This window comes from Lygodium microphyllum, chromosome 21 (genome assembly GCF_053477565.2).
Source record: "Lygodium microphyllum isolate KBCC chromosome 21, Lygodium_microphyllum_v1.1.10, whole genome shotgun sequence".
Classification (NCBI taxonomy): domain Eukaryota; kingdom Viridiplantae; phylum Streptophyta; class Polypodiopsida; order Schizaeales; family Lygodiaceae; genus Lygodium; species Lygodium microphyllum.
In genome coordinates this window covers 30,412,528-30,422,937 of record NC_141155.1, presented here as the reverse complement: position 1 = coordinate 30,422,937, position 10,410 = coordinate 30,412,528, and positions in this window count along the sequence as shown.

Sequence of the window (10,410 nt, the reverse complement as noted above, 5' to 3'; positions counted from 1 at the left end):
CCTTCACTTTAGCCTTCAAAATCAGCCTCTCTTAGTGGTGCAACTCTGATACCATGTCAAGAATTGCATGGTGGGGGGATTTGCTTAAGCTACTACGCCAAACACAACACACACTGTATACACAAGAGGAAGCTCACTCAAGAACACAAGAAGAGAAATGGAGGCCAAAACGTTTTCTTGCTGATTTTTTCTTCTTCTTCCACACACTAGACAATGTACATAAAGTATAGATAAGTTACAACATAAAGGAAAGTGGCCTTCTAAGTCAAATGGTGCATAACCGACTACACTAATTAACTGGCATTATATCTTTGCCAGGTAGGTGTAACAAACTAAATATAATAAGTGATAAGTCAGTGGCCAAGTGAGTATCATAATGACCACCAACGTGCTAATTGTAGACGTGCGGACTCATCTAGCTAGGCGGTCCATCATCAATGTCCACACGTGTTGAGCTTGCCAATCTCAGCATCTCTTGTACATGCTCTCTCTCAAATGTACAATGAGATAATCAAGAATAATCATTCATAACTCCTATTAGGTCATGGATACCCCTCCCAAGAGGTATGTTTGATATGAAAGGTCCCAAAGCTGCTATATTGTCTCTTCATAGCTCATCAATGTCACTGTCACTTCAATCTTTACTTCAAGTCTTCAACACTTCTTCCACTTCTTTGAGCTAATTTGAACTTATATTCATCTCTTCCCACGATTGGAAAACTTCCCCAAGCTACACATTCATCCATCATTACACTTACAGAGGCATTCATAACAGAGATTAAGGCTCTACAGAAGCTCAACAGAGGTTTACAGAACCATATAGAAGGTTATCAAAAAACCTTGAGCTCACTTCAATCACTCAAACCCACCATCAAGAATCAATCAATAAGCTTCCAATCACTCTCAAACTTTATCGATCATTATTCCAACCCCTCATATAGAGGGAAAATATAGCAAAACAAAAGGTCAATAGACTCAAACGGGCATAATTAGACACTAATATGACATCAATAGAACATGTCAAAACATCATATCTCCATTATAAAACATCATGAGCTTTCAAAATCTAATCAATCTCATCCTAAAAACTCTCAAAAACTTCCAAGACAACTAAACATCATACAAAATCTATCAAAAGTCAGCCATTCAGTCCAAAAAAACAACAAAAATCAAATCTCTCAACCCTCAGCACATCTTAATATTAAATTCTCAATGAATAAGCATCATTCAAGCATAAATATTCAAAGTCTTAATGTCCCAAATTGTGAACAATAGGTTTGTCCATAAATGAAAGTCAATGGCTAATGATCTCTTCCTCGAATGATGCCTAAGGTAGAGTCAAAAGTGCTAGGAGAAGTCTCCAATAGTTGAGTAAGAAGCAGAAGGGTTGAAGCCAAATGTTTGAGGGAGATTGAGTAAGGTAATCCCCTAAAAATACACCATAAATTGTGGGTTGTTGTCTTGGGGCTTCTCCTACTGTCCTTGATCGTCTGGGCTTTAATCAAATGTTAACTTGAAGCTAAGAAAGAAGTTGGAGAAGGTGGGAAGTTGATATTTACCTCAAGTGATTGAAGATATGGTTGCCATGGAAGTTGGGGTTGAAGCTTTCTTTCCCAAGCTAAGGTGGCATGGTTGAAGCTTCTCAAATGTCCACTATGATACTAGTTGAAAGGGTGAGTAGGAGTGAGAAATAAGAAGAGTACAAGCGGAAGTAAGAGCCATGCCTATGCAATTTTTAATTGAAGAGAGAAAGACTAGTGTATGAAACTCTATCAGTCACAATGTGAAACTTGCCTTTCCTTTATTATTCTATTAAAGTAAAGAATAAGGAATAAATATGACAGTGATGGGTGGCCACCATCTGCAATGTACACGTGCATAGCTACTAATTGATTAGTACTAGGGTAAATATGGTGGCTAGGCACATGCAGTCTTTAACCCCTAACAATATATATGAAGCTTTTGCAATAAGGAGACAAAGATAGGACATAAGAACTCAACAATTCTCGAGGTTCTTAGGGGGTCACTCATAAATTCTGTGTGTGTGCGCGTGCGTGCATGCGTGTGTGTGTGCATATGTGTGTGTGTGTGTGTGTGTGCGCGCGCGCGCGCGTGTGTGTGCACATTTGTATATGTCTTTATGAAGAACTTACAATAAGGGGAAAAAGAAAATGTGTATGTCTTTATGAAGAACTTACAATAAGGGGGAAAAGATAGGAAATATGATGCCAGGAGGCATATTACACGATGGATTCCATGCCACGGTGGATTTCGTAAACTTTTATTACCGGGGCTCATACACAAAGTGGATTCTTTGTGCAAGAAGTTGATGGGGATGCCTATCCTTTTCGGGCGTTTTGTTAATTTAGTGTGTACATGGGTGATTCCGCAAAATACATATTTAAATTAATAAACGTTTATGAGTTTAGAGTGCGTACTCGTGATAAATTAAAGTTAGGATTGATTTCTAACCAATTTATTTATTTATGTAGCTGAAGACTGCTAGTCGGTTTAATTGTATTATTTTACTAACGATTGTGAATGCTTTAGTTGATGTGTAGAGATAGCAGTAGTGGCGGTGGAAAGCATTGGAGGATAGCGTGTATTCTAGTTATCGTCAATATTTTGATGGGCGCATACCTTAGGCATGGTGCCTATATTTTGTCGTGCTTATTTATCAAGGCGTTTGATATTTATTTATTATTTTTGTATGCGCATGGGCACACGATTTAGATATTTGTATTTGGACATTGTATTGGGTATGCCTGACTTCTTGGGCGTCCGCCCATTAGCTTTATTTCTATTTGGCACAAAAGAAAACTTAAAAGCCAAAAGCGTGCTATTTTGTAATTTGGGCTATTATTTGAGCTTGAAGATGATTAATACATAAAATACATGCTTTCTGGAGCGCTCACACAAGGCATGGGGGGAGATTGCACCCAATTGGTCTCTTGTTCATATCATTCAAGTCTTCTACATTGATTTGTGTGCAAAAAGTAGAGTTCTTTTGTTCTTGGGGACCTTCTGATGCTCACTACGCATGCTTACGGCATCCGATCTGTGCACCAGTGGTATCAGAGCAAAGCTAAGATCGAGAGCTTCCAATGACTTACCATCTTGCGCGAAGGCGGAGCTCCTAGAACGATCGAGATCTACAGTGAGTTTCATCGTGAACGGTCGATACCAGTGACTTCCTGGCAGTCAAGAACCCCTATCTGCATCCTCTGATCATGAAGGACCGGCCTGAGGAGGCCGAGGACCACTTCTACATCTCCTTCTTCAAGACATTTTTTCAAACAGTCAACAGTAAGCTTCCATAGCTCACAACTTTCAAAAGCTTTAAGTCAAAGCTTAAACTTAAAGCTTAGTAAGCTTAAAAGGCCCATAAGTCAATGAATCGGCGGCAACGGCACCTCAGCGTCAAAATCGGTGTAAAAAACGCCCCCCCCTAAATCGTTGACAGTCAGTTTAAGCTTAGTTACATAAGCTTTAGAACTTCCTAGTCTACTAAGTTCTGCAAGTCCTATTACTTCTGCAAGTCCTACAAGTCCACAGAAGTCAAAACAGACTTACTTCAACTATTCCCATAAAGACTGTTCATACGCAAAAGCACAAAGTTCGTTTATTGCTCTCTGGAATTCTCTGTTCACACATGCAGACTTACTGAACCAGTTTCAGCAAACGCAGAAGTTCATATGCAGGCCATACAAAGATTATATGCAACTTCTACGAAGACAACAAATCCCGCAATCGCAAAAGAGGAAGACCGTAAAAGCCAAACAAAATTTATAAGCCTTGTATACCCGTCTTTGAGCTACGCTCATCCCGCTAATCAGATTTCGAGAGTGTGAGGTATTTTGGATTTTACAAGATGACGGAACAAAATATGGATGATTTAATGGTTGAAGGTGATTTACCTGAACCAACGATGGAATAAAAATTGGATTTGATTATGATGTAGCTTGATGAAGAACGAAGAGCCCGATAAGCTTTACAAGTTCAATTGGCCAATCTGCAACGACCTACCACTGACAAAGATGGACCGCAACCCGAAGATCTTATACGACATACCATCGATGCGACACTCGAAGCTCAATCTATCTGCAAAGAAACAAAGATAAGTAAAAGAAACTTCAAATTTCGTACTTTCAATGGATCTCGAGATGGAAAGACTGTACTTGCATTTATCAGTCAGTTTCATGATTACTTTTATGAAGAGACATATGCTGAGAAAGACAAAATTAAATATGTCACTAATCATTTCCTTCCTTCTCAATTCCACGAAAAAGCCATAAAGCAATGGGATCTTCTACAGCAAAGAGATTGTGAGCCTATTTCCCAATACACTGAACGTTTTTGGAATGCCCTACTGCAACTACGCATGCTAGAAGATGTACCTAAAGCGACTCACAAACGCAAGTTTATGTTTGGCCTACTTGGACATTATTATGCTGAAGTCAATATGTTCAAGCCAACAACCCTTGAAGATGCAATTTCTTTGGCTCATGACACTGAAGACAAGATTCGAGAAAGAGACAAGTGTCCACAACAATTTCAAGCTAATGGTAACTATAGTTCCAAACAATTCAATTCAAATTTTAGAAGATCCAATCAAAGTCGTTTTCTTCCATCTTCATTCCGTAAGTCTTGGACACGACCACCTACTTTGCCATCAAATACCAATCAAAACCCTAAGCCATCCTCATAGCCAAATCCCAATATTCCTAGACTTCCTACCATTGCCAACAATGTATCTAAAGCCAAACCCATAGTTTGTTACAAATGGCATCAACTTGGACATCTAGCAGCCAATTGCCAATCGAAAAAGCCACATGTCCATATCAGTTATCTTGGAGCAATGGAAGATGAAGAACGTGAGGAAATGCCTGATTTTACGGAAGATGATGACGACATTGGTACTCCTTTAGATACTTTGCCAGGTATGCCAACTCCACATTCTTTGTTGACAATGAAATGTTTAGTGCATGGTAAAGAAAAGATTATTTTGCATAATGATGGTAGTACACATGATTTTATTTATGCAAAGTTAGTGAAAGAATTGAATTTACAAACTATTTCTACACATTATCGCATTAAAGCAGCATTTCTAGGCACAATATATAATGGAACACAAGAGGTGCATAACTTAGAAATTAAAATTGGTGAATACACTAAACGTAGAAATTTCCTAGTTATACCTTTACAGTCTAGTGATATTATCTTAGGGATGCCTTGGCGTCATCAATATAATCCTGACATAGATTATTCTACACATTCAATTAAAATTTATTTTCAAGGAAAACAAATTACATTGCATGGTATGCATGCTTCTAATAATTTTTCACTACTTACTCATACCCAAGCTAAACGTGCATTATGTAAAAGTAGCAAATCTTATTTAATTTGGGTGAATGAACTTCAAGCTAAAGAAAAACATATGCATCCTAGGCATACACAATTTCTTGCTCAATTTAAAGATTGTTTTGCTGATGATTTACCACCTGGACTACCGCCTTCACGACCTGAAGATCACAAAATAGATTTAATTCCTAGTACACAACCACCATGTAAAGCACCATATAGGCATAACCAAATTGAACAAAAAGAAATTCAAAATCAAATAGAAGAATTGCTAAATAGAGGATTAATTAGACCTAGTAGTTCTCCATTTGGCGCACCTGTTTTATTAGTAAAGAATAAGAATAATACTTATCGCATGTGCATTGATTATCATGCCCTAAATAAAAATACTGTTAAGAATAGATATTCGATTCCTAGGGTAGATGATCTTATGGATAAACTACAAGGTTCTGCCATATTCAGTAAGATAGATCTTAAATCTGGTTATCATCAAGTGAGATTGGATACCTTTGATATATTCAAAATTGCATTTAGAACACAATTTGGACATTATGAATTTCTAGTGATGCCTTTTGGTCTCACTAATGCACCTACTATATTTAGTCGAATGATGAATCGCATATTTCTGAAATATCAGTATTGTGTTATAGTATTCTTTGATGATATATTGGTATTCAGTAAAAATGAGCATGAGCATTATGAACATCTATCTTTAGTTTTCAAGTTATTAAAAGATAATCAATTATATGCTAATCCAGAAAAGAGTGAATTCTTTCAAACAGAAATTGAATATTTAGGTCATATTGTTTCATCAGAAGGTATTAAGGTTGACCCTAAAAAGATAGAAGCAATTTTAAATTGGCCCATACCCAAAAATGTGCATGACTTACGTTCTTTTCTAGGTCTTGCTAGTTTTTACAAAAAGTTTGTGCGAAATTTCTCATTACTTGCTTTACCTTTGACTAAACTTTTAAAGAAGGGTATTGTTTATAACTGGACTGATAATCAACAAAAATCTTTTGATTTATTGAAACATGCATTAACCCATGCTCCTGTATTACAACTACCTGATTTCAATAGACCATTCTTTTTAGTAGTTACTGATGCTAGTGGATTTGGAATACGAGCCGTACTTATGCAAGATAATCATCCCATAGCCTACTCTAGCTATAAACTGAAACCATCCGAACTCAAATATTCTACATATGATAAAGAATTACTAGCTGTAGTACAAGCCTTACGACAATGGAAACATTACTTAATGGGTTCTGAATTTATGATTAAAATTGACCAACAAAGCATTAGACATCTCCTTAGTCAACCCCAAATATATGACCGACATATCAAATGGGCAGCTTTCATTCAAAGTTTTCATCCCCTTATACAATATCAACCAGGAAAAGAGAATGTTGTAGCTGACGCTTTGAGTAGAAGACCGACAATTCATAATATTTCTGTGATATTATTTGATTCTCTTATACCTATGAAAGATACCTATCATCAGGATATTACTTTTCAAGCTAATTGGAATAAATTAGTTGCAAATAATTGGATTCCTATTGATTCACTGTCTTACAATAATGGATTCATGTTTTATGAAAAGAGATTATGTGTTATAGTTCCATTTAGATCATTTGTTTTAAATGAGATTCATTGTCCTCCATATCAAGGTCATAGAGGTATTATATCTACTTTGCGTACATTAACTGAAGATTTTTATTGGCCACATATGGACACTAATGTATCTAACTTTGTTTCTGAATATTTAGTTTGTCAATGAGTTAAAAGACACCATGGTAAACAATATGGTTTACTGATGCCACTATCTATTCCATCACGACCATGGGAACAGATTTCAATGGACTTTATTACTGGTTTACCTAATATTAAAGCTAACCATGATATGATTTGGACTGTTGTAGACAGGTTTAGCAAAGAAGCATATTTCATTCCATGCAAGAAAACTTTAACAGCATCTCAAGTAGCTCAATTGTTTTTGAAAACTATTTTTACTAATCATGGTTTACCAAAAGTTATTATTTCTGATCGTGATTCTAGATTCTGTAATAATTTTTGGATTACTTTGTTTGCTAACTTAGGCACAAAGATTGATTTTTCATCTGCATTTCATCCTGAAACAAATGGTCAAACAGAAGCTACTAACAGTACTATTTTAGATCTTTTACGTGCTTACACTATTTCAAAACCACACACATGGGATATACATCTACATTTACTTCAGTTTGCATATAACAATACACCACACACAGCTACAAAGAAAGCACCATTTGAAGTTATTTATGGATATAGATTGTCTACACCTGTTGCATCATTATCAAATAAAATTCAGACTACTGATGATATTGCTAACATGCACGCTACTATTTTTGATGAAGTTAAAGATATGATTGCCAAAGCCCAGCAATCATATACAAAACAAGCCAATAAGAAAAGACAGGCCATGAATTTCAAAGTTGATGATTATGTTTGTTACGTATAGAAAAACGTTGATTACAAAGTGTAGATAAATACCCAGTTGTGAAATTAGCACCTAGATTCTATGGACCATTTAAGATCATACACAAAATTAATGACAATGCATTTAAACTACAACTACCACAACATTGGAAAATTCACAACACCTTCCATATCAGTTTATTACGACCCTTTAGAGGCCAATTACGTGTACACCCTATCTATGAAAACCCACCTTTACTAGATGAAGAGACTGAAATCCTTGAGCCTGAAGCTATTATAGATACTGACTTTATGACCACTAGAACTGGCCATAGATATTCTAGATATTTGGTCAAGTTTAAAAACCATTCTGTTGAAGAGGCCCAATGGATGCATGCTAGACACTTAAATGCTTTTCCCACTTTGTTAGCTTCACATTGAGTTAATAGCAATTTAGAACAATTGCTATCCCACCCTGGGGGTATGATGCCAGGAGGCATATTACACGGTGGATTCCATGAGGTTTTATGGTAGATTATGTAAACTTTTATTACCGGGGCTCATACACAAAGTGGATTCTTTGTGCGAGAAGTCGATGGGGATGCATATCCTTTTCGGGTGTTTTGTTAATTTAGTGTGTACATGGGTGATTCCATAGCGGGTGATTCCGCAAAATACATATTTAAATTAATAAACGTTTATGAGTTTAGAGTGCGCACTCGTGATAAATTAAGGTTAGGATTGATTTCTAACCAATTAATTTTTTCATGTAGCTAAAGACTGCTTGGTATTCACTTTTGTCAGTTTAATTGTATTATTTTACTAACGATTGTGAATGCTTTAGTTGATGTGTAGAGATAGCAGCAGTGGCGGTGGAAAGCATTGGAGGATAGCGTGTATTCCAGTTATCGTCAATAGTTTGATGGGCGCATACCTTAGGCATGGCGCCTATATTTTATCGCGCCTATTTATCAAGGTGTTTGATATTTATTTATTATTTTTTTATGCGTATGTGCGTACGATTTAGATATTTGTATTTGGATATTGTATTGGGTGTGCCTGACTTCTTGGGTGCCCGCCCATTAGCTTTATTTCTATTTGGCACAAAAGCAAACTCAAAAGCCAAAAGCGTGCTATTTTGTAATTTGGGCTATTATTTGAGCTTGAAGATGATTAATACATAAAATACATGCTTTGTGGAGCGCTGCCACAAGGCATGGGGGGAGATTGCACCCAATTGGTCTCTTGTTCATGTCGTGCAAGTCTTCTACATTGATTTGTATGTAAAAAGTAGAGTTCTTTTGTTCTTGGGGACCTTCTGACGCTCACTACGTGCGCTTACGGCATCCGATCTGTGCACCAAAATAAGGGCTCAACAATGTGTGTATGTGAGAGAGAGAGAGAGAGGGAGAGAGAGAGAGAGAGAGATTTTAAAAATATTATTTTCAAACATTTTTTACATATAGAAGAGTACCATATACATGGGTTATTTATAGATTTTTAAAAAGGAGGTGTGTTTTGTTTAGAGAAAGTTCACACATAAGGGTAGTTTTAAAGAGGCCATGAAATGCACATGATATAGAGGGCTCCCATATAGTGAAACCCCTCAAACAAAAATTGCACAAAAGAGATATATTTTCCACAATGGGTTGTAAATATCCCAAGATTCACAAATAGATGCCTATTGGAATTTTCTTTAGAATTGAATTTATCCATCAGGTATAATAATTTTACCTACCAATGATTACAATTCACATGACACTCCTATTTGACAATAGTTTATACTTGGATGTTGTGGGATTAGTATGTAATATATACATTTATTCTGTAAGATTTTATATTGGCTTGCACTTTTTAGTGGTGTCAAAGCCTAGAAAACTCCTTCTCAAGTTCTTAATAGATATATAACACCTCACATTACATATTTAAATTTTTGATACATCAAGAATAATAGTTATTGGTCCCTCTCCTTTAATACATGTATCTCCATATGACCTCATTACGCATGTGCATGACTTTGTATCATCATAATGGATGATTTTACTATTGCCATGTGCATGTGCCATCCTTAGTCACATTTCTTAAAGTTTCAAATGAAAATTAAAAAAGGGTATGTTATTGCAAGAGCCTACATAAGGTAGGAAAGGTTGTTCGAGATGTAGGGAAAAAGAAGCGATCAAGGTAATGTGGTGACTAAGAATAAATATCATATCTTCAATCTCATTTCTAAACATACTAGTATAAAATAAACTTGCATTCTCGATAACTTATAAGTTACACACACACACACACACACACACACACACACACACACACACACACACACACACACACATGCACGCACACGCACACACATTATGTAGTCGGAACAATTAGAAGATTCCTTAATATATACCCCACAACCCTAGATTCAAAACTATGAGAGAGAGAGAGAGAGAGAGAGAGAGAGAGAGAGAGAGAGAGAGAGAGAGAGAGAGAGTGTGTGTGTGTGTGTGTGTGTGTGAGTAAAACTCTTATCATGACATGTCATTTATGAAAGCTCAAATTTCTTTTTCTTTCTCTTTTCTACTACTATTCCTTAAGGAAAACTAA